At 37.5% G+C, this 21340-nt stretch overlaps 1 long non-coding RNA gene across 1 annotated transcript in view; it reads left to right on the top strand.

The window, feature by feature from the left end:
- LOC141572433 (uncharacterized) overlaps window positions 1–21340 on the top strand; it is a 151853-nt gene that overhangs the window by 90876 nt on the left and 39637 nt on the right. The window contains exon 2 of the long non-coding RNA XR_012497794.1: window positions 3419–3544. This is a non-coding gene — a long non-coding RNA (uncharacterized LOC141572433). The remainder of the gene's footprint in view (window positions 1–3418; window positions 3545–21340) is intronic.

The raw sequence follows: 21340 nt of genomic DNA, 5'->3' as shown, positions 1-21340 counted from the left end.
TGCCTCTCCTGGGTCTATGTTTCCATTCTTCAGTATCATGAGACACAATCCTGACACTCACTCACTCACTCAAAAGTCCCCTACATCATTTGGGGACTCACAGAGACATAGTCCTCCTTCATTACGGCCCTTGGTAACTCCTGGAATGGAAGGAGGCAGAAGTGGAAGCTAAACACATATATTGACATGTCATAAATCAACTCCTCTTCCTCCTCCTCCTTCAGTCCAGACACATCTATCATCCCCACTCTGCCCATATCTGATACATGTTCTGATCCTGAGTGGAGATAATGTAGGGAACGCTGGTTCTCAAGACTTTTGACTCCATATCAGACTTCGTCCTGTGGCTCCTGCCCATGATCTATTACCAGAACACAAAAATTTCTCCTACAGTCTGAGAGTTTTATCTTAGATGTCTTCAATGCACAGACAATCTTATATTAAAGCACTCATCCTACTGAATTAAAGTCTTTTGCTTATATTGCTTTCTTTTCTACCATATTGTGGGCTACTTGATGGAAAGGAACATGTCTTCTTCATATTTGTATTCCCAGTGACTAGCAGAAGATCTAAATATAGTAGGTTCTCATTAATTACAAATGAATACTGCATGCATTGATAATTGCACGGATGGATGAATAGATTGGTGAATGTCTAAATTCTGACCTCTTTTTCCCCCCAGGAACTTAATATTTCTCCTCTGAAAAATGAAGTCTTGATGAATACCTGTGAGGTCTTTCCTAGAATTCTGAGATTCTGTGACTCAGTGACTAGGGTTCCTGTTCCAAAACATGCTTCTGACTTCCAGGCCTTTTTGTTTTCTCTTTCAGCCAGGGTTCCTGATCCCTCCAGCCTAGACCACCTGGAATCTGAATCCTATCCGCTTACTGCATTTTTCTGCTCTTTCCTGGCTTTGCTGACTTGTTTGGGTTTGGGCCTCATCTATTTAACTCATATTTCCTCTGCTTCTTCCTGTCCCTCTCCCATTAAGTCAGAAAATGGTACCGTTCTATGAAATGCTACACTCGACCTGATTTAATATCTAACAATGGCCTGAATGCACATGCTGTGTGAAGGCATGGTGATCATGCTTCCATTCATTTATCCATCTTTTCCATGCTACAGATGGTGCCAAAAAATGTATAAACATTTTAAAGGAAAAAAACTATTAAAACTTCAATACTCAATATATGCTGATAACAAAAGATGAATACAAGTCATGCTCGACTTCTGCAATTACAAGAGGTGCTCAAAGAGGTCCCATCAGTGTCCAGGCACTTCTGATTATGGAGAACTAGTGCTTGAGTGATGTTGACCAAAGTGTCCACCTGTATACATATTTTTGGCACCCTGGTATTTTTTGGGGGAGTATCATGTGCCAAATACATTATCTGTGTTTGTGTGCTTAGGATAAATGATGAATAAGTTGATTGCTAGTTTTCAAGAAGCTTGGTGTCTATTAGAGATAGGCATGTAAATCAGTAAGTGTAATAAATTATGAATAAGCTGAGTGCTTCCGTGTTTCTCTGAAAAGAAGACCTAGCCAGACCATCAGCTCTAATGCATCTTTTGGAGCAAAAGTGAATATAAGACCATAATATTATATTATATTATATTATATTATATTATATTATATTATATTATATTATATTATATTATATATTGTACTATATCACATTAAAGACCCATTCTTATATAAGACCCGGTATTTATTATAATACAAAACAATACAATACAATATAATATAATATAATATAATATAATATAATATAATATAAGGGTCTTATATTCATTTTTGCTCCAAAAGATGCATTAGAGCTGATGGTCCGGCTAGGTCTTATTTTCGGGGAAACACGGTAGTTTTCAAGAAGCTTGGTGTCTACTAGAGATAGGCATGTAAATCAGTAAGTGTAATAAAGTGTTACAGTTAAGTATTGTGGGAGATCAGAAGAGAGAATGATAAATATTATCTACAGGAGAAGGCAAGAAAGCTGAGCTGAGCTAATGAGGAACTGTAAGTAGGTCAATATGGTTGGAGGATAGAGCATTAGGGAAAGGAAATGAGCAGAGGCTGCTTCTGGGCCCACATCACAGCTAGACCTTTTCCTCTGCCCACTTCCTTCTCCTCTCCTGCTGCTTCCTTCTCCTCCCTTCAATGGATGTTGACTTCAAAGGCATAAACACCCTGTATGCTTAACATCCTGTCAGACTCTGCTTTACTGAGAACACAACCTACTACCTAAAGAGCTCTTCTGTAGGTAATGAAGAGACATGAAGTAGGATAGTAACATGGTGACACTGTTTTAGGGAGATCACTTTAGTAACAGTTTGGAGATAATATTTAATAGATCTGTTATTAGATTATATTGTCATAGTCCACACAAGATAAGGGCCTGAAATTATGAAGAAAGAGTGGGAATGGAGATGGAGGAAAAGAAGAAATTCTACAGAAATAGAATAGAAATTGGTCATTGATGTGATATGGAGAAAGAGGGAAAAGAAGTTGAAAAAGAGCATTCACGGAGATAGAGAACTCAGGAAGAAGAGGTTTGCGATGGGTGGGGGAGGTAAACATGGAAAATGGAGTCAAGGATTTGTGCATGTTGAGTGTGAGTGCCTGTAGGGTATCTGGGTAATGATGGCCAGGGTAGGCAGAGTCTGGGTTGCAACAGTGAGGTCTAAGCAGGGAAAAGGAATGTGGACATCGCCATCCTGTGTGTGCAGGCAAATCGAGAGAAGGACATGAGCACACTCGGGGAGGTGTCTTCAGACGAGAACAGGATTGCAGATTGAACTCTGGAAAACATCCATGCTTAAGACACGGGCAGAAGAAAAGCCAATGGAAAGAACTAAGGAGGATTCCTCCGAGCTGTAGACAGTGTGGCGGTGTAAAAATGGTTTTCCTCCCACTTTCTAAGTTCCTCTAGCTGGGCTGCTAATCAAATGAATAGACAGTTTAACAGGAGAAAATCAAAATTTAATGTGTGCACATAGGGAATTCACAAAAGCATGAAAATTCCCAAGACAGTGAGGCAAAAGGAGGTATATACGTCATTTTGGACAAGGGAGAAAGTGGGGGGTAAAGGGTCTGGAATTTCAAAGGGCAAATAAGCAATTCACAGGTAGCCAAAAAAATGACAAATTCAAAAAAAAAAAAAAAGTGACAAATTCTTGCTAGGCAACTCAGAAACAATGGGACAGAGGGAAACCTAGTGAACAGATTTTTGCATGGCTCCTTCCTGTCTACCACACTTAATTCATATGTGTTAAAGTGAATGTGCTAAGGTTATTATGCTATGGTTCCCTTCCTGAAGCAGGTTTTTCTATCTGAATCTCTTTAAGGAGGAAAGGGGGTAGGGAAGTAAAAACAAACAAAGAAAAAAAACCTATTCCTGAATTTGTTGAACTTGGATTTCAGCTCAAAATAATCTGCATACCAGGGTGACATGTTCGAGGGAGACTCCTTCGAGGGAGACTTGTTCTCAACCTCCACAATGGAGGACAGAATTTTGCAAAGAGATGGCAGGCAACAGTGTTAAGTAAGGTAAGGACTAACATCTTACTTGGATTTGACATGTGAGGATCAACTATTCATCCTTTTCTATCATGTTTGAAGCACTCTGGGAGGCACAGGATATTTACGACAGAATAATTCTAGGTCCTGCCTCACAGTAACCACTGTCCACTAAGTAATAAATACAAACAAACAGTATATTTCTGGGCATGATAACAGCTTTGATCAAGCTGCATACACAGTGTTGGAAAAACTGAGTTGGGGGTGGGGGAGCCAATCCAGTTTTCGTGGAGTTACTAATAGATGAAAAGGACCTTAGGAGGTGAATAGATTTTTATCAGTAGAAAAGCTGAATGAAAAGCATTTGGGGAAGGATGAGAGGTATGAAAGGGCCTATTTGAAAATCAATGTCTTATTATTTATGTAATGAACCAAAGTTTCTTGTGAAAAAATGGCATTGGATATTCAAAACACATTCTACAACTTCAGCAAGCCAGACACAACTCTGCAGCTTCCCTTCACTCTTCTCTGCAAGGTAAGTTTCAGTTCCATTTTCTCTTAAATCAAATCACTAATGTAGCCTTTAGTTTTCTATAGCCCAGGGACCAGAATTTTGAGCTTAGAAAATAACGTGCTTTCCAAAATTACATTTTCAACACTGTTTGCTCACCTTCTTTGAAAAACATAACATTTTCTTTATACTTTGATAGTCATAACTTTTGTTTTTTGAAATGAAAAAAAAACTGTGTACAGATACAGAAGACAATATAAATTACCTATAGTCCCAGCACCCAGAAATGACCAGTTTTAACAACGTGAAGAATGTCTTCCATGATTTAATCTATGTGTATGTTCCCGCTTATTGAAATTGTATTCACAGACAGTTTTATGTCTGGCTTTTTTCACTTAACATCTTTACAGAAGCATTCTCCTATCGTATCTTCTGACTTCTGAAGGAAGAACTTATTTTTTTCCATGAATTGATGCCTCTAGGTAGCATAAACCACGTGACCTTTTCGTCGACAGCTTTTCTGAGTGCCCTCCTTTCCCCATGGGATTGAAGGTTGCCTCCTTGTGGTTTTCCCTATACTATGTTCTTCACCTGCTCCATAGGACCCGAGAGACTTTAGGCCACCTCGTGGTATATGTTTGTTGGTGATATGGTCCAGGGCAAAAGCCACGTCTGTTTAATCATTGTTTCCCCATAGATTAGCCTGACTTACTCTAGACTTTGATTATGTATCTGCTGGCTTAACAATGACATCAAAATAAGGAGCACTTTTGAAAGCCTGGGGAACAGACAGTGTGACAGGGTTTTTACCCATTTTATTGCTTATCTGCATCACAGTTGTCAGCTTTTCAAGGTAAGCGTCACTATCCCATTTTTCTGACAAGGAACTCAGAGTTTCATTTCATTGAGTCCAAGTTATAAATTAAAAGCCTTTATTAAGCAGAGTAACCTGAACTAGGTAAATCACGATGATGAGGCCCCAGGCACCTGTCCCTTACCTAAGCATAAGGTTAACGTCGGTCTTTACAAGGGACCACAAAATTGAACAAAATACAAAGGTTGCCCTTTAAAAGTTAACAATGGGACAGGAAAGATGACAAACCCCTACAAGATGATGGATGATTCAAGGAGGAGAAAGCTTTCTACTGAGTGGGGAGAAGCATTTTATCACTGACATTGTTTAGAATTGCCAGCACATAGTGATAATAAAAAGCAGTTAGCCTTTAGTTGATTTTATTATCTTTTAATTCTCCACACACAATACATCCACTTATTATTTGTACAGACTGCTCCTGCCCATCACACACCTTACTTAGTATGCTCTGCACATATAAAAAATTATTATGGTACTGTGACTGAAAGGGAGCTATGCAATAAACCTGACAAGCTCGGGGGTGTGGTGGGGGGGTTACAAGGCATGCCTAACAAACTCAGAGATGGAAAGGAGCCACACAGCATCACAAATCCCTAACTGGGCAGGTCACAGTGGTTAGTCACAGTCACATCCCAGGCCTACAGCTTCCTTAGCAAAGGTTAATCTGTACCTTAAGTGAGCCCTGCCCATTGTCCTTATGCATCTAGGATAACACACCTTTGAAACATCTGAGTAATTTTCTCTTCCTGCTCCTCCAAACCACAACCACAGACATCCGAGCACAAGACAACCAGAGCACCAGGCCACAGAACCCTCATTATTATATTGCTCCCCAATACCATCTCTATGTGCTGTAAATGTTAATTATTAGCTCCTGTACCCACCAATGTAAAAGAAGTATGTGTTTCTCCATTTTGCCTTTTATCCAACCCCAGAGATTGTCCCTCCATGGTTTCTCATGGTGCCTTAATCTACCCCAATGGATGTCATGTAATCTTTTGATTCTAATGTATAAAATAAATTGCAGAACTGCCATTCTCTGGAACATTTTCTTAATCCATTGAGATTTTGATTTCCAGTATACCATCAGTTTGGCTCAAATAAACTCATAAAAATTCTCAATAGGTTTGGACGTTTCTTATGTCGACCATAGGATTCTGTTTTGCAGGTATCAAAGGAATGGACTGAGAGTAAACAATAACATCTGATTTTAATCAAACTTCACAATTTACTCCCTCTATTCCATTATTTGAACATTGTATCTTTGGGCCAAAGATAATGAAAAGAGGAGGCCAGCACTGCAATGAGGACACAGCAGTAGGCAATTCCAAGATTAGTTTAGTTTAGTGACTTTTGCAATCAGTTATCCGGAAACATGCACGTATCCTTGGGCTGCTCCCTGATTGTCTCTCAGTTGTGTCCTCTTTGGGGCATTCGGGGTTCTCCAGTAACATGTCATTATATGTTTGCATTCTTGTCCCCAAATACCCTAAACACATTTATTCCTTGGTAATAGAGACAATTTATTAAGTATTCACTTTGAGCTAGACACTAATTTTTACAAATTACCTCATTTACCCTGAGAGCAACCCTCTGAGGAATGCAAAATAATCTCCATATAATAACTACCAAGTAGGGGACCTCAGATTTTAACTCCAGGCCATTCAAACACCAAAATCGTTGCTCTTTCCATTAGGAAAGAGCCTCTTCGTGATTTCCTGAGCCCTTGCTTGTGGTGAATGTTCTGCTTGTTGAACATCTATTCTCATTTCTTCTACTAAAAGCATCTGATTTGTCCATTGGGGAACTGTCTTTCCTATTAGATACATTCATAGTGCGCAAGTAAATCAAAATGTTTCATCTCCCAGCTGTCCTGACACAGGGGTCACTCAAGCTCAGACAATCAAATGCTCTTTCCCTAGATTTTGAATTTTGAACAGTGCTGAATATTATGGTCATTGAAGGAATTTATTCATCTCTGTGGTAAAGCGCTAAGGAGACTCTTCATTAGTTTCTGCTGTGTAAATTACAGAGATGACCTAGTTCTGGTCCTTTCTGAGCCTTGTTAATCAGATTTTTCTTTAATTCTATAAGCTATCTGTCAGCTTTCCAATAAATTACTTTTTGGCATAAACGAATGAAAGTTGATACTTGGGTATCTATTGCCTGTAACCAAAGAATTCCAACAAACATTGCCAAGTACCATGCTTTATCCATCAATAACAAAACAAACCAAGACAAACAAAAAAATAACAATCCCTATGGGGACATTTGTTTTGTCTTACGTGGTATTCTTATTCTGATCTCTTTGTTTTAGAACATGCCACTTGTTAGGGTTGGCAGTTTCAATAGATTCACATAGAGATATAAAGAGCTAAGAGGATCCTGGGGGCTCTATGCTATGTTACAGACTTACAGTTCCCCATTGCACAGATGTAGAAACTGAGAAATAGGTCAGTAAAAGATTTAATCAATCTGTTAGAGTGAGTTAATGGGCAACCCAGAACTGGGCATTAGACATACACGTAAGGTTAAACTTTTAAATAGTGCTTTGGTCATTTGATTACATCATTTTAAACATCTCTTTACAATATAGATTCTTTATAGATTCAAACTTTAACTAAAGATTGCTTTATTTCCCCCAGAAAATAGTTTTACAATAAAATCTTGGTTGAAAATAATCCTAAAATTGATATGGAGTCACAAAAGACTACGAATAGCCAAAGTAATCTTGAGAAAAAAGAACAAAGTAAGAGGTATCATGCTCCCTGGTTTTGAACTGTACTACAAAGGTATGGCAATTAAAACAGTATGTTACTGGCACAAAAACAGACACCTAGATCAATGGAACAGAATAGAGAGCACAGAAATAAACCCTCACGTATACGAGCATATGGTCAATGTATGACAAAGGGGACAGAATATAAAATGGCGAGATGACAGTCTATTCAACAAGTAGGAAAACTGGAAAGATAAAGCAAAAAAATGAAACTGGACCACTCTCTTATACCATATACAAAAATAAACTCAAAATGGAATAAGTTTAAATGTAAGACCTGAAACCATAAAACTCCTAGAAGAAAACATAGGCAGTAAACTATTTGACATCAGTATTGATAATATCTTTTTGGATATGTCCCCTCAAGCAAGAGAAACAAAACCAAAAATAAACAAATGGGAATTCATCAAACTAAAAAAGTTTCTGTACAGTAAAGGAAACCATAAGCAAAACAAAAAGACAACCTACTAAATGGTATAGTCACAAATGACATATCTGATAAGGGGTTGATATAAAAAATATATAAGGAACTGATACAACTCAGTAACAAATAAACAATCCAATTAAAAAGTAGACAGAGGATATGAAGAGACATTTCTCCAAAGACATACAGATGGCCAACAGACATATGTAAAGATGTTTAACATCACTAATCATCAGGGAAATGCAAATTAAAACCACAATGAAATATCACGTCACACCCATCAGAATGGCTATTATCAAAAAGTCAATATATAACTAGTTGGTGAGGATGTGGAGAAAAGGGAATCCTTGTCCATTGTTGGTGGGACTGCAAATTGGTGCAGCCTCTATAGAAAACAGTATAGAGATCCCTTAAACTACAAACACATTTACCATATGATCCAGCAATTCCAGTTTTAGGTATTTATGTGAAGAAAGCAAAACAGTAATTTGAAAAGATATATGCACCCCTGTGTTTATTGCAGCATTATTTACAATAGTCAAGATATGGAAGCAACTTAGACGTCCATCAGCAGATGAATAGATAAAGAAGATGTGGCATATATACACAATGGAATATTTCTCTGCAATGAGAAGGAAGTCTTGCCATTTGCAACACAGATAGACCTAAAGGGTATTAAGTGAAATAAGACAGACTGAGAAAGACAGATACTGTATGGTTTTACTTAGGTGTGGAATCTAGAACAAGCAAAACAAATGAACAAAACAGGACCAAAAAAAAAAAAAAAAACCAGACTCATAAAAACAAAGATCAAACTGATGGTTGCCAGAACAGAGGGCACGGGGGCATGCGGGAAAAGGTGAAGGGGAATATAGTCAAAAATATTGTGGTAAGTTTGCATGGTGACAGATAGTTACTGGACTTAGTGAGGTGAGCACATTGTAAGGTATATAAATGTTGAACCACTGTATTGTACGCCTGAAACTAATATAATATTGTATACCAACTAAAATAAAAATTTGAAAACATTGGTTTAAAGTAATTCATAAAACTGGTATAATAGATTTTCTGAGGAAGTGAAAGAATCTCTTCATTTTTAAATTATAGATCATAGAGAAATTGGTTAATAGAGGCTCCATCTCTTTTTTTGAAGATACCTTGAACATTAAATGACCCAGATACCTGGTTCTAAGGAGTATCTTATGATTCTAGTCTATGTGCTAAAGGTAATTTTTTTCTTTGGCCAGAGCCCCAGTATTTGTTAAGAAATTAGTTTGTCTTAGGAGTATTTCAGTTATCGCTCCACAGAGCATTTTCTTTCTAATGAAAATAAAATATGGCTGAGGATAATTTTTTTCACCCATTCATACATTTGTACATTTATTCCATCAGGACATAATTATTGAGTATTTTCCAGGAGGGATGAAAGATGACAAAGGTAAGTAGTGTTTATCAACTCAAGGAGCTAATATAAAGAGAAAATACATGAAACAATTTCCCAAAGTAATACATGCTGCCTATAGTTGAAGAATATATAAAAATCCTCCCCCTAAATAGCTGTTTAGTATCCTGGTTTATTATTCTTAGTACACTCTTCACTATTGGAAATTACATATTGATGTATTTAATTACTGTCTTTACTAAATGACCTATACTAGAGTGTAAGATGAATGAAGGAAAGAACTTTGCTTCATCTCTGTATTCCCAGCGGTGAGAACAGTGCCTGGTAGGGGGAAGACACTTAATAGATATTGACTAAATGAATAAATGAGTGAACAATGAACCTCACCTAGAAATCTGTGAGCAGGTTTCAAAGACAGATAATTAGACTACATCTTAAAACCTCAATTTAAGATTAAAGTCAGAAGAGGTTGAAAGGGTTGAAAGGTTTCTTGCAACTGATTCATGAACTTTCAATTTTAACCTATCAAAAATGGATTGTCCCCTAAGTGTTTCATGAAAGGAGAGTGACAGGATGCTGTCTGTTGGGGAATCATTCCTGTAGGGCTGCAAAGGTTGATTGGAAAAAACACTTGAGTTGGATCAGGGAGACCAGTTAAGAAACTACTGCAATAGTCCAGGCAAGAAATCATAATGGCTCCTTTGAAAGTGAGGAAGAGAAAATGAAAATTAATGATTTCTCGTTCACTGGAGCTCAATTTATATGGGCCATCTCATTTACAGAATTTTATCCACTGAAGGCATTAAATGCAACCAGGCACACCTGCTTCTTAACTTGAGCGTCACTCAAGAATAGAACTCAAGCCAAGTAAAATGCAATTTTCTCAGTATGGGACTTCAGCTAAAAACAAGTGAGCACAGCAGTGCCTAATTGCTAGACTGGTGACTTTTTACCAAGGTGGGGAGATCAATTTGAAATAACTACAACAAAACAGGATGTATTCTGTGGCAAACGTCTCTCCAAAGGCAATCTGACCAAGGGGAGGTCTGCAAAATCCAAATCTGCTACAAATAGAAAGTCAATGAAAACAAAAACAGAAAACAATAGCAAGCTTCCAAGTTCTTGGGAATGGAACAAAAACTCAGTGTAAATGCCCTTACATTTCCAATGTTTTTAACATAGTGTGATTTGGGGCTGCGGTAGGATGGTAAATGCTGGCTTTTACCATGGTTCTAAAATATATAACTGATCATGTGACACCATTATTATGGACTCCTCTCCAATCATATACTCCCAGAGCCACAGTACAACCACGGTGTTAGGACACAACAGTTTAGGGATTGGAGGAAGATAAGTGTTATCACAAATCGTTGTTATTAAAAAGAGTTAAAGTATGGAAGCTGGAGGATTCTTTTCTTTATTACAGCCAATTAGAGATTATTATTAATATGAGACCACACTCACCTAGTGGCATTATGCTTTCCTGAATGTAAAGGAAGGGGTTGGAATACTAGGTCACTGGGGATTTTCCTCCCCCTGGCTATACCCATGGGAGGAGGTGAAAATATAATGAGTGCAGTTAAAAGAAACAAAACGAAAAATGGTTGATAATCACAGACCACAAGAAGATTGTTTTGAGCTTCTCTAATGATAACAAATATCTTTAGGACCTGGCTCCTACCTCCTCATCTTCCTCTAAGAACTCTGTACCCGGGACACACTTGATGTTTGACATTGTGGGAACATGTTGCATTTCTTCACCTCTGTTTCTGTTGCCTAGAATGTCCTCTTCCTCGTTCCACCCTCTAGTCTCTTTTAAGGGGACTCTCCTACTGGGAGTCATGCCCCACAGCATCCTTACGCACCGCTAATGGCAGCACCTACCTGGTTTTACAAGACTTATGAGTTAGGCAGCTATCTCCTTAAAAGACTGGCAAGGCCCTTAACGGGAGCGACTCTGTCTTACACACGTTTGCAACATGCCTGACTCACAGCACTGTTCAGGCAATGTTTAAAGAATGTTTAGTAAATATTGAGGCAGTAACATCAGGAAATGTTTAATTTGTGATCACCTATTTTTATGTCACAAGCCTAATAGAAAAAAAAAACACACACACATCTATTTTGACATGTGTTTTTTCTTCTGCTGGAAAGAGAATTACTTCATATCTTGGCCATGTTAATTTAGCAAATATTTTTTGAACATTTCTGGGGCTAAACCTTGTGGTGATGTCATGATCAAAGATTAATAAAACAGTGTTCTTACTCTCAAGTTGCTCACAGGGACACACATACTTATCCGCAGGCTTTCTATAAAATGTGTGTGTGTGCACATACACACGTCACAATGAGCTGCACAGTTACAGTTCATTAGGCTATGCTAAAATGGGGTCCTGGTGTCAACCCTGCACTCAAAGAGCAGAGCTGAGAAAAGTAGAAATCTAATGTTAATTATGATTAGAGACTGGGGTTTGGGGGTGTCCCGATTTAGGTAGATAGCAGCTAAAACTTCTTCTCAGATTTGAGTCATATTCTGTTACAGGCTTGGAAAGATCTCTAAGTCCCCTGAGAAATGGAAAATGGAAATCCTTGATTCTGCATATAATCTTCTCTTCCCAACTAAATTGAAACACTTGACAGCCCAAACTTCAGGAGATTGCTTAAAGGACAGGGTTTTCTCATCCTGAATCTGTGGCTCAATACTTAGGATTTAGTCAGCAGTAGATGGACTCTTAAAGCGAGGGAATGTTATCTACTGATTGCTCTGTGAGAGCGAAATACATGATGTAAAGGAGAAATAAACGGCACAGATAAGAACATCATTTAGTGTCTCAAAGCCTTTGTCTGAGATGCTTGTCCTAAGTGAAGCTAGTTTCCAAGTGCTCTGACCTGGATAGCAGGAGGAAGATCTGTGTCTGATGCCACAGCAAGAGACAAAATTTCCAAATACTGGCTTGGAAGACATGCAGAAACTATGGGTGCATTAATCAGGATATTTCAAACATCCATGCTTAGGTATATTTGGAAGGTTACTGGAGGTTGTTCTTTGACCCTGGTCATCCCCAGAAGACCTACCATAGATTCAAAATGAGAGACTATATGGAGTAATGGAAAAAGCATAGGCTTTGGAGTCTGACAGACCTGGGCTGATTCCTAATTCTACCACTATGTACCTTTGAACAAGACACTTCAATTCTCTGAGGCTCAATTTTCTTATCCATACACTAGATATAGTAATAATCCACTATACCTTTGCCTAAATGCTAGTTACGGTAAGCTCAATGAATGGTGGTAGTCATTAATATCATACTGGTAGAAGTTAAGACCAGGCTCTGAACCAGATATATCTAGACCCAAATCCTGGTCTCTGGCATTTAAAAGATTTGTGATCTTGGAGAAATGATTTCACCTTTTCAGTTTCATAAACTTATAAATTGGTGTAATAATAATTACAAGAATGCCAGCCTCACGGGTTTGTGGTAAGGATCAAATAAGATGATACATTTACCCTCTCAGTATAATGCCTGCCATGTAGTAAGTGTTCAGTAAAAGTTAACAATCCCCCTCATCATCACCAACCACAGTGTAACCTTCAGATATCTGATTCTTTCACCAGTGACGTGATCCAGGCAGAGTGTAGGTTCTTTTATGATGAATTTACATCTACTTGCAATAGACTTAAAGCAGGCCAGTTTTGTAGCAGATTTTCCTTTCCTACCTCCCCAGCCTGACACTAAGGATACCCCAAAATGCTATTTTCCCTAACTGGTATCTTATATAGGTAAGCAAAGTTTTTTCTCAGAAATTATGTTATCTCATTGAGCCGACAACTCTAAGAGTCTGGATTGCCTGGTATAATAAAGGAGATAAATTGGGTGGAGATATAACATTTGTGTCAGTGGCCTCATCATAATGACAGTCACCATTTACTGACCAGTGTCTATATTCCAGACACTGTGTACTTCATGTGCGTAATCTGATGCTTTTAATCTGCACTCTTGCAGAGCTCGGCAGAAAGGAAATGAGCAGGAAAATGGCACTGAATTATGAGACCTGTCAAGAAGGCCTTGATCTTGGAATATGTTCTGCATTTGCTCAGTGCCATGCTTTTCTAAAATGGTTTCCTCTCTCAGGAATTCCTTCTTCACCTGGAAATATCCCATCTGTGCTTCAAGGCCCTACCTCCATGGCACCTTTTCCATGTGGTGGCGCCTTATCCATCCTCAGTGAGTTAGCTGCCACTCCTCTGTGTTCCCCCACACCGGCCCATAATGTTTTTACAATTACTAGCTCTGCTATAATTGTTTGGTAAGTTGTCTACCTCCACCATCAGCCATCACTTCATGAGAAGAAAGAATCATATTCATGTTTCTATCCTTAGTATCCAGCACAGGGCTTAGGATACAGTAAATGCAAAGCATATATTGGTTTCTGAAGTATAGTTGATCCTCGAACAATGTGGGGGTTGGGGTGCCAAACCCCGCAATAGTTGTAAATCTGCATATAACTTTTTACTCCCCCAAAACTTAACTTCTATAGCCTACTGTTGACTGGAAGCTTTACTGATAACACAAATGGTGATTAACACATATTTTGTAATTTATATGTATTATACACTGTATTCATACAATAAAGCTAGAGAAAAGAAAATGTTAACAAAATCATAAAATACATTTACAGTATTTATTGAAAAAAATCAGCAGGTAAGTGGACATGTGCATTTCAAACCCATGTTGTTCAAGGGTCAGCTGTACATAAGCTTGCCTTTGAGATACTTCTACCTGCTTTTGTTCAAGGGTCAGCTGTACATAAGCTTGCCTTTGAGATACTTCTACCTGCTTTTAGTGCCCCTTCCTCTCCTGGCATAAGCACCCCACCATCAACATGGATCTCTGTCTTAAATTCTGCTTCCAAAGAACAAACTATTATTAATAAGCTGTAGAAATCCTCCCTGTGTATGTAAACAAATGCTAAGCGCTATTGATGTTTATGAAAGAGTATTTTGTTGAATTATTTAATAATTCAATATTTAATAACTGGACATGTGAATGGGAATGGATTTGACATGTGAATGGGAATGAAGTTTGGGTGCCCTGGAATCTCCAATACACAATTATTTCCTATGTGAAGCTAAATTCATCTCCATGCCCATGGGAGTCCAGTGCCCAGCCAGGGAAGACCACCACAGAGCTCCCTAGGGGAGATGTCTCTTGGCCGTGGGACTAGAGAAAAGTTGATTCCTCTTTTAAGAAACTGGCAGCTTCTTCCCTCTTCTAAGGCCTCCCTTAGGTCTGGCTGCTCCCCATTTGATTAGCTCTATGTTTGTATCCTCAGGAAACTAGACTGTGGAGCAGACCAAAGACCCAGGATCCGAGATAAGCAATTCCATGATGCCCGCTGTGCCATGGCCTTGCTCCCCCCGATATTGTCAAAAGAAATAAAACAGAACAGCCTCAAAATAAAGGGCATCAATAAAAGCAAAGGCTAACTCCATCTCCTGAGTGCTGCAGTGTTTGTTAAACAGATAAAGGCAAGGAGTGAACGCTGAAAGGCTGCTTGCTCCCTTGGGCTGTGTCACCTTCAGAAAGCCCTCTAAATGCTGTAGCCAGCACAACAAAACCTGCTGTATAATCCTGGACATTTAGAAGTTAGCATTAGAAACCAAGGTAGCCAGGGACCGTGGTTTATTGAACGATTACTGTAATCCAGTGCTTATCATTATGTATCTCATTAATCCTCGAGACTGTCCAGTTAGATAAATGCTATGATTGTGACTCTTTCACAGATGTGAATAAAATTCAGCCTTTCTCTCAGATGTGATCTCGTATTGAGTTCTCCAGGCTTCAGAATTTCACAGAGCAGTAAAACTTCCTAACCTGAGGTTGTTAATTTTACTAAAAGTGGATACTTTTGAAAAAGCAGCAACTGCCATCTATAATTAGCATCATTTAATAAAACATGACATTTGCTGCCATAAAAGAGCACAGTCTAAGAGGGAGTCCTTTAAATTGAATACATCTGTCTGTATGGAAAACTTGCATACTCTGCTACCTAGCAAGTCTACCTCGATGCATTTCTCTGAGAATGACTTTTGTCAATATGCACCAGGAGACGTGTACAAAAGTGTTCACAGCAGCCCTGTTCATATTGGAAGTAACCGGGAAATAATCCAAATAGCCATCTACAGGAGAATGGACAAATATGTAGTGTGCTTATGTAATTAAATAATATATAGCAGTCACAATAGGGGAACAACAGCCTCATGTAAAAATATATGGATCCTAATAAGAGACTGAGTGATAAAAATTCCTCGAAGATTATATACAACAAGATACACTATTTATAAAGTAAAAAAACTTTATGATGTACTTTTTTAGGATTATATGTAAATGTCTATGTGTATATATGTTTATCTATTTATATTATTGTTTAAAGAACGAGAATAAGATATCTCAAATGAGGGGAAACATGAGAATGAGATGAAGGAGAATTACATGTGTAGGTGTACACGTAAGTAATGTTCAAGGTTCTAGTTCCTATGTTGGATAGGAAACATGCCTATATGTATTGGATTCTATTGTTTCAAACACACATGGGTTATGCCTGGGCATATGATGGGAATGTGTCACAAAGCAGTAACTATAATAATAATACTATTAAATAATATTTAATTCTTAAATGTTATTATTAATATTTAATACTATTAATTATTATTGATCCATTTATGTCACCTAAGATTTAAAGGCAAAAACAGCACAACACAACAAATTAACAAATCCTTTAGTGTATTTTCCCCCCTCCATTTTCCTAAGGATCATTTAAAAATTGTCATGGAACAGCATTAGGTAGTGTGTGAATCCACTTTTAAAGCAGTGATCTAGTCTAACCAACTCAATTTTCCAAGAGGTTAAGAGTTGTAAAGCTAGCTGTGGAGTTGGGATGGTACTAAAACCTCTACGAGGGAGTTTGGATGAGAGACAGAGAAAAGATCAGTTACATATACGAAGGCCAGGTGACAGGTGTGGACTGAGAAATGTGTAGACAGATTGTAGAAGAGACAGCAGGAGACACTGGTTAGGAAACAGATGCAGGAGAACTTGGAAGGAACATAATCATCTGTGAAAAGTGCTGCCACTATTATTGCTTATTAATTTACATCTCCTTCCTGTCTGAAATAATAGGAAATTTGCTCTGACGTAGAGGGAAGAGTTAATGGGAGCGACAGTTCTCACGCACTTCCCTTCAACTCTACAGTCAGGAAAGTTTCCACTTACTCTACTTACTAGCAGGACTTGTAGGGGGAGACCTATGGAAATTACAATCCTTCTTACAAAAATGCTGCAATGATAAATCTATCTAACTGCCTGTTCAGTGTTTGATCTCAACACATCATTACCCTATTTAAAACCCTTCTGTCACTCTCCAGAGATCTAAGATAATGCTTAAGCTTGTATGGGACATCCTTTGACTTGGCCTTGCCTGCCTACCCAGTCTCACCAACCACACCTCCCTCAGAGGCACCTTATACTAGCCTTCCTGAGCAGGTTGCTGGTTTTCGACTGTATTACGCACACTCCACCTTTGCATGTGTAGCTTTGTCTAGAAGACTGTGTCCCCCTTTGTTATCTAGGTACTACCTAGTATTCTTCAGGTATTCCATCTCCAGAAGCTTTCCTTGACCACCTGGGTAGAACAGGCTCTGCCTCTACCCACCTCTATCATAATATTTATAGCAATCATTGGTTTACATTTTGGTCTCTGCTCCATACTGAGAGTTTTTGGAGGGAGAGATTTATGTTATTTAGTTCCATAAGCTCAAATACCTTTTAGAATAAGGCAAGATATACATAAACATGTAGTCATCTTTATATCTCCACTACCTAACATGTCCCAGTGTATATTGTATTCAATAAATATTTTTTGAATGGATTGAATATCAAAGATAATTTTATAGCCAAAAGTAATTTCATCAAGTAAATGGAGGTCAACTTTAATCTGGACAGCAGCGGATTCAGTATTTAATTCAGCTAGTGGGTGGGTTCAGAGAGAGCCTAGTTATCTGTCAGGGAGATACACACATGCTGCCAATGCTTTCTAGCTGTCCTGACTCAGAGTTTCCAGGACATTTTGAAGTGGGTTCTGTTACTCAGCTCTGAGCCACACTGGCAGAGAGAACAAGATAACCTTCTAGACCCTGAGGCACAGGCATGCCCATTGCAGTTTGGTCTTGGAAGGGCAGTTTGGCTAGTATACCAGCTTGCCAGAATTCCATTCCATATCAGCCCTTTTACACACAAAGGGACTCCTCACTAGGTAAGTGATGTATTTTCAAGACACAGAAATTTGAAGCATTCTGTTTCATTTCTTCTGGGGAACAGATGCAACAGTGCCTTTAAAAATGCTAGTGAATCATCTCTAACCAGAGCCTAAAATTACATGAAGAAGCAATCTATATTGCACCAGGAAAATGTATGACATAATTAATTCATTGGATGTGATGATTACTTAAAATCATATTGGTATAATGACTAGCCATTAGGATTCCCTTAATAAGATGCAAGGACAGAAATTAGAACAAAAGATCAAAGTCCACTCAAACCCCTTCCTATTTGCCTACAAGATACTGTAAAAACTCAGGACATTGGAAGTACGATTGCCTGGCACTTAAGAAGAAAGACTAAAGGGAGAGTCAAAAGACTTTTCCCAACAAAGTGGAATTTTTTAAAAGATTATTGAGATTAAAAGTAAAGAAAATATTGATAGGAATGGAAAAGAAAACAGGGAAGAGTCACAGGACTCATTCCAGCAAGATAGAAATCTTTAGTTATTAATAAATAGGATAAATAAAATAGACATTGATGGGATAAAAACACAGATTTTAATATAGTATCTCCTAAGGTTGGGTGAATCAAAGAAAGCATCTGCAGATCCTCCAACATTAAATGGCCCTAAATAAGTCTACTTTTTTTTTTTAAACTCAAATTTGGAGAAACTAGGAAGAAAAAATATTCAAAAGCAAAAATTACAATAAGAAATTTCTGACAAGAAATACAATAAGAAATATCCTTTGACAAGATACTTTTAAAGGATTTAATATTTTTTCATCAGAAATTTTGCAAAATCAGAAGTTGATTTTTCCATTTCAGAAGAACTTTTTCAAACTTCCTAAGCCCTCCAGCAGGTTAATCAGGAAAGTGAACACAGCCCACAGCTGCCTGAGACTGAACAAACCAAAAAAACAATCTTGGGTAACTGTGATCTCTGTTTTATCATCTGTTTGTGTTTGTATGTTTTATGTCAAATATGGTATTTACTACCACCAAATGGCATTATTAATTTGTAATTTGTAATTGACTTGAGGGAATTAGCACTTATATAAATTAGGAAACATAACGGAAACTAACCCAAATGTTTTTAAGAATCATGTGATATGGAAAATATTTGATATTAAACTGGTTTGAGTTTGATTTGATTAAATAGACTTTTTTTTAGTTATTAGCATTAAATGGAATATTTTTGTTTTACCTGGGTATATAGAATAAGTTCATGTAATCTCTCTTATAAAATTTGTCAGCAGGAAAATAACTTGGGATAATTAACTTTGTATAATGTCTCATGAAATTTTTATGGGTAATCTAAATATAATTATTTGTTATTAATAAATTAAATAGAAGTAGAATAAAACATTTTTAGGTGAAATGTTTAGCAACGATTATATGGTACTTAAAAATCGTTTCCCAAAAATCTCTTGGCAATTTGAAACTTTAAAGTTTAACTAAGTTAAAAGATGGAAGTTGCTAAAAATCTAGATCATTTCCAAATAATGTAAAATACTGAAACATTGGTTGTTAAATTAGTCTGTTTACCTGATTTTGGCTTATTATAACTATAAGATCAATTTGGATCTGTTAATAAATGTGTTGTGCTTTGTTGAGGAAATATATATTTCTAAAAATTATGAAATATGTTGGTCAGTAAAAGAGTCTATGTTTCTAGAGGCTATAAAATGTATTTATAAATTTACCAATCTAAAGATGATTGGATAAAGAAGATATGGTATATATACAAAATGGAATACTATTCTGCCATAAGAAAAGATGAAATAGTGTCATTTGGGACAACATGGATGGATCTTGAGATTATTATAAATAAATCAGACAGAAAAAGTCAAGAATCATGTGATTTCACGGATATGTGGGATATAAAACTGAAAGCAACAAAGGAACAAGACAAACAAAGAAACAAACTCATAGACATAGACAATAGTTTAGTAGTTACCAGAGGGTAAGGCGGGAGAGGGATGGTAGATGAGGGTAAACAGGATCAAATATATGATGATGGAAGGAGAACTGACTCTGGGTGGTGAACACACAATGTGATATATAGATGATGTTTTACAGAATTATACACTTGAATGTAACTTTGCCAACTATTATCACCCCAATAAACTAATTAAAAATAAATAAATGAAAAAAAAGAATGCTAATTGCTTACTTAGTTATTACCAGAAATTAAGGCTTCTAAGGGTTAAGAATTCTAATGACTATGCAAGGAATTAATATGTGTTTTCAGCAAAAGTTATGGTGATACATTTTGAGGGAATTAAAGGAAAGTGGTTTGTCCTAAGCTGGTTATTTCTGAAAGTAAAAAAAGACAAACTAAAAGGATGAGAAAAGTTATAGAAAGTTAATGTAAAGGAATTTGAGAAAATTTATGTATGGTCAAACTGAATAAAATTGAAATACATTTAATTAAGTAAGTTAATTTAAATATCAAATGTAAGCTGATATAGAATTAGTTCAGTCTTTTTCACTCTGTTACTAGGACAGTGTTTTCTTGCAGTATTGTTTGGCTCCTTGTAATATACTGTGAAAATCTATCTGCCTCAAAAGCAAAAGTCTGTATTTTATCAAAATAATTTTCTGTCTTATGTCGTCTTAATCAGGCACTTAATTACTTATGAAACAGTCTGCTCAATTGTAAGAGCTAAAGTTTTACTAGCAATTAGGTAAACTGTATTTGTCTTTGATATCTTTTATTGTCACTTTGGGTAAATGGATAATTTAGTATTGTTTCATAGTAACCTCAGATCTCTTTAGTCAAATGTCCAGACCTTTTAAATATGTTTGACAATCTTCCTAGGGTTCAGGTTTCAAATGGAAACTTTTTCTTGACCTATAATATCTCAAAAGTATTGCTCTCTTTTTACAAAAGAGAAATTTTAGATTCCTGGTCCAAGATGGCAGAATAGGCAAATGCTTTGCCTGCTGCCTCCCAGGATCACATTAAAATTACAACTAAATTATTGAACAATCAACCTGAAGAATCATCTGATTGCTAGCTGAACAGAATCCTTATAATTAAGGCTATAAAGCAGCAGCCACATAGAGACTGGTAGGAGAGGCAGAGCTACAAACCAGGCACAAACACATAGGTGGTGGCTAAACACCGGGAGGGACACCTTGGTGGCAGAGGTCCCCCTTGAAGAGGGAGGGATCCCAGCCACGACAGGTCTCTCCAGCCCCAGGATCCTGTGCTGGGAGGAGGAGTCCCCAAAACATCTGGCAGTGAAATTCAGCCAGGACTCTGTCTATCTGTCCCAGTGAGACAGAAGGAAGCTAGAAACCTAGAAGTCCTCTTAAAGGGCCCACACACAGATTCATCCAGGCTCTGGTGGAGAGGCGCAACTTGAGAGGAGCCAGAGATATACAGGGAGGAGTGAGTTGTGTGGGTGTGGGACAAGGGCTGGAGGGGCAGCTGTCATTGTCCCTGTGGGGAACCCCTCTTATGTGTAGCCTACAGGAGTGCACCATCTTTCCTATGTTGAAACCTCCCT

The sequence above is a fragment of the Rhinolophus sinicus genome, linkage group LG06 (assembly GCF_036562045.2).
Source record: "Rhinolophus sinicus isolate RSC01 linkage group LG06, ASM3656204v1, whole genome shotgun sequence".
NCBI classification, from domain to species: domain Eukaryota; kingdom Metazoa; phylum Chordata; class Mammalia; order Chiroptera; family Rhinolophidae; genus Rhinolophus; species Rhinolophus sinicus.
This window is presented reverse-complemented; position numbering and strand designations above follow the sequence as displayed.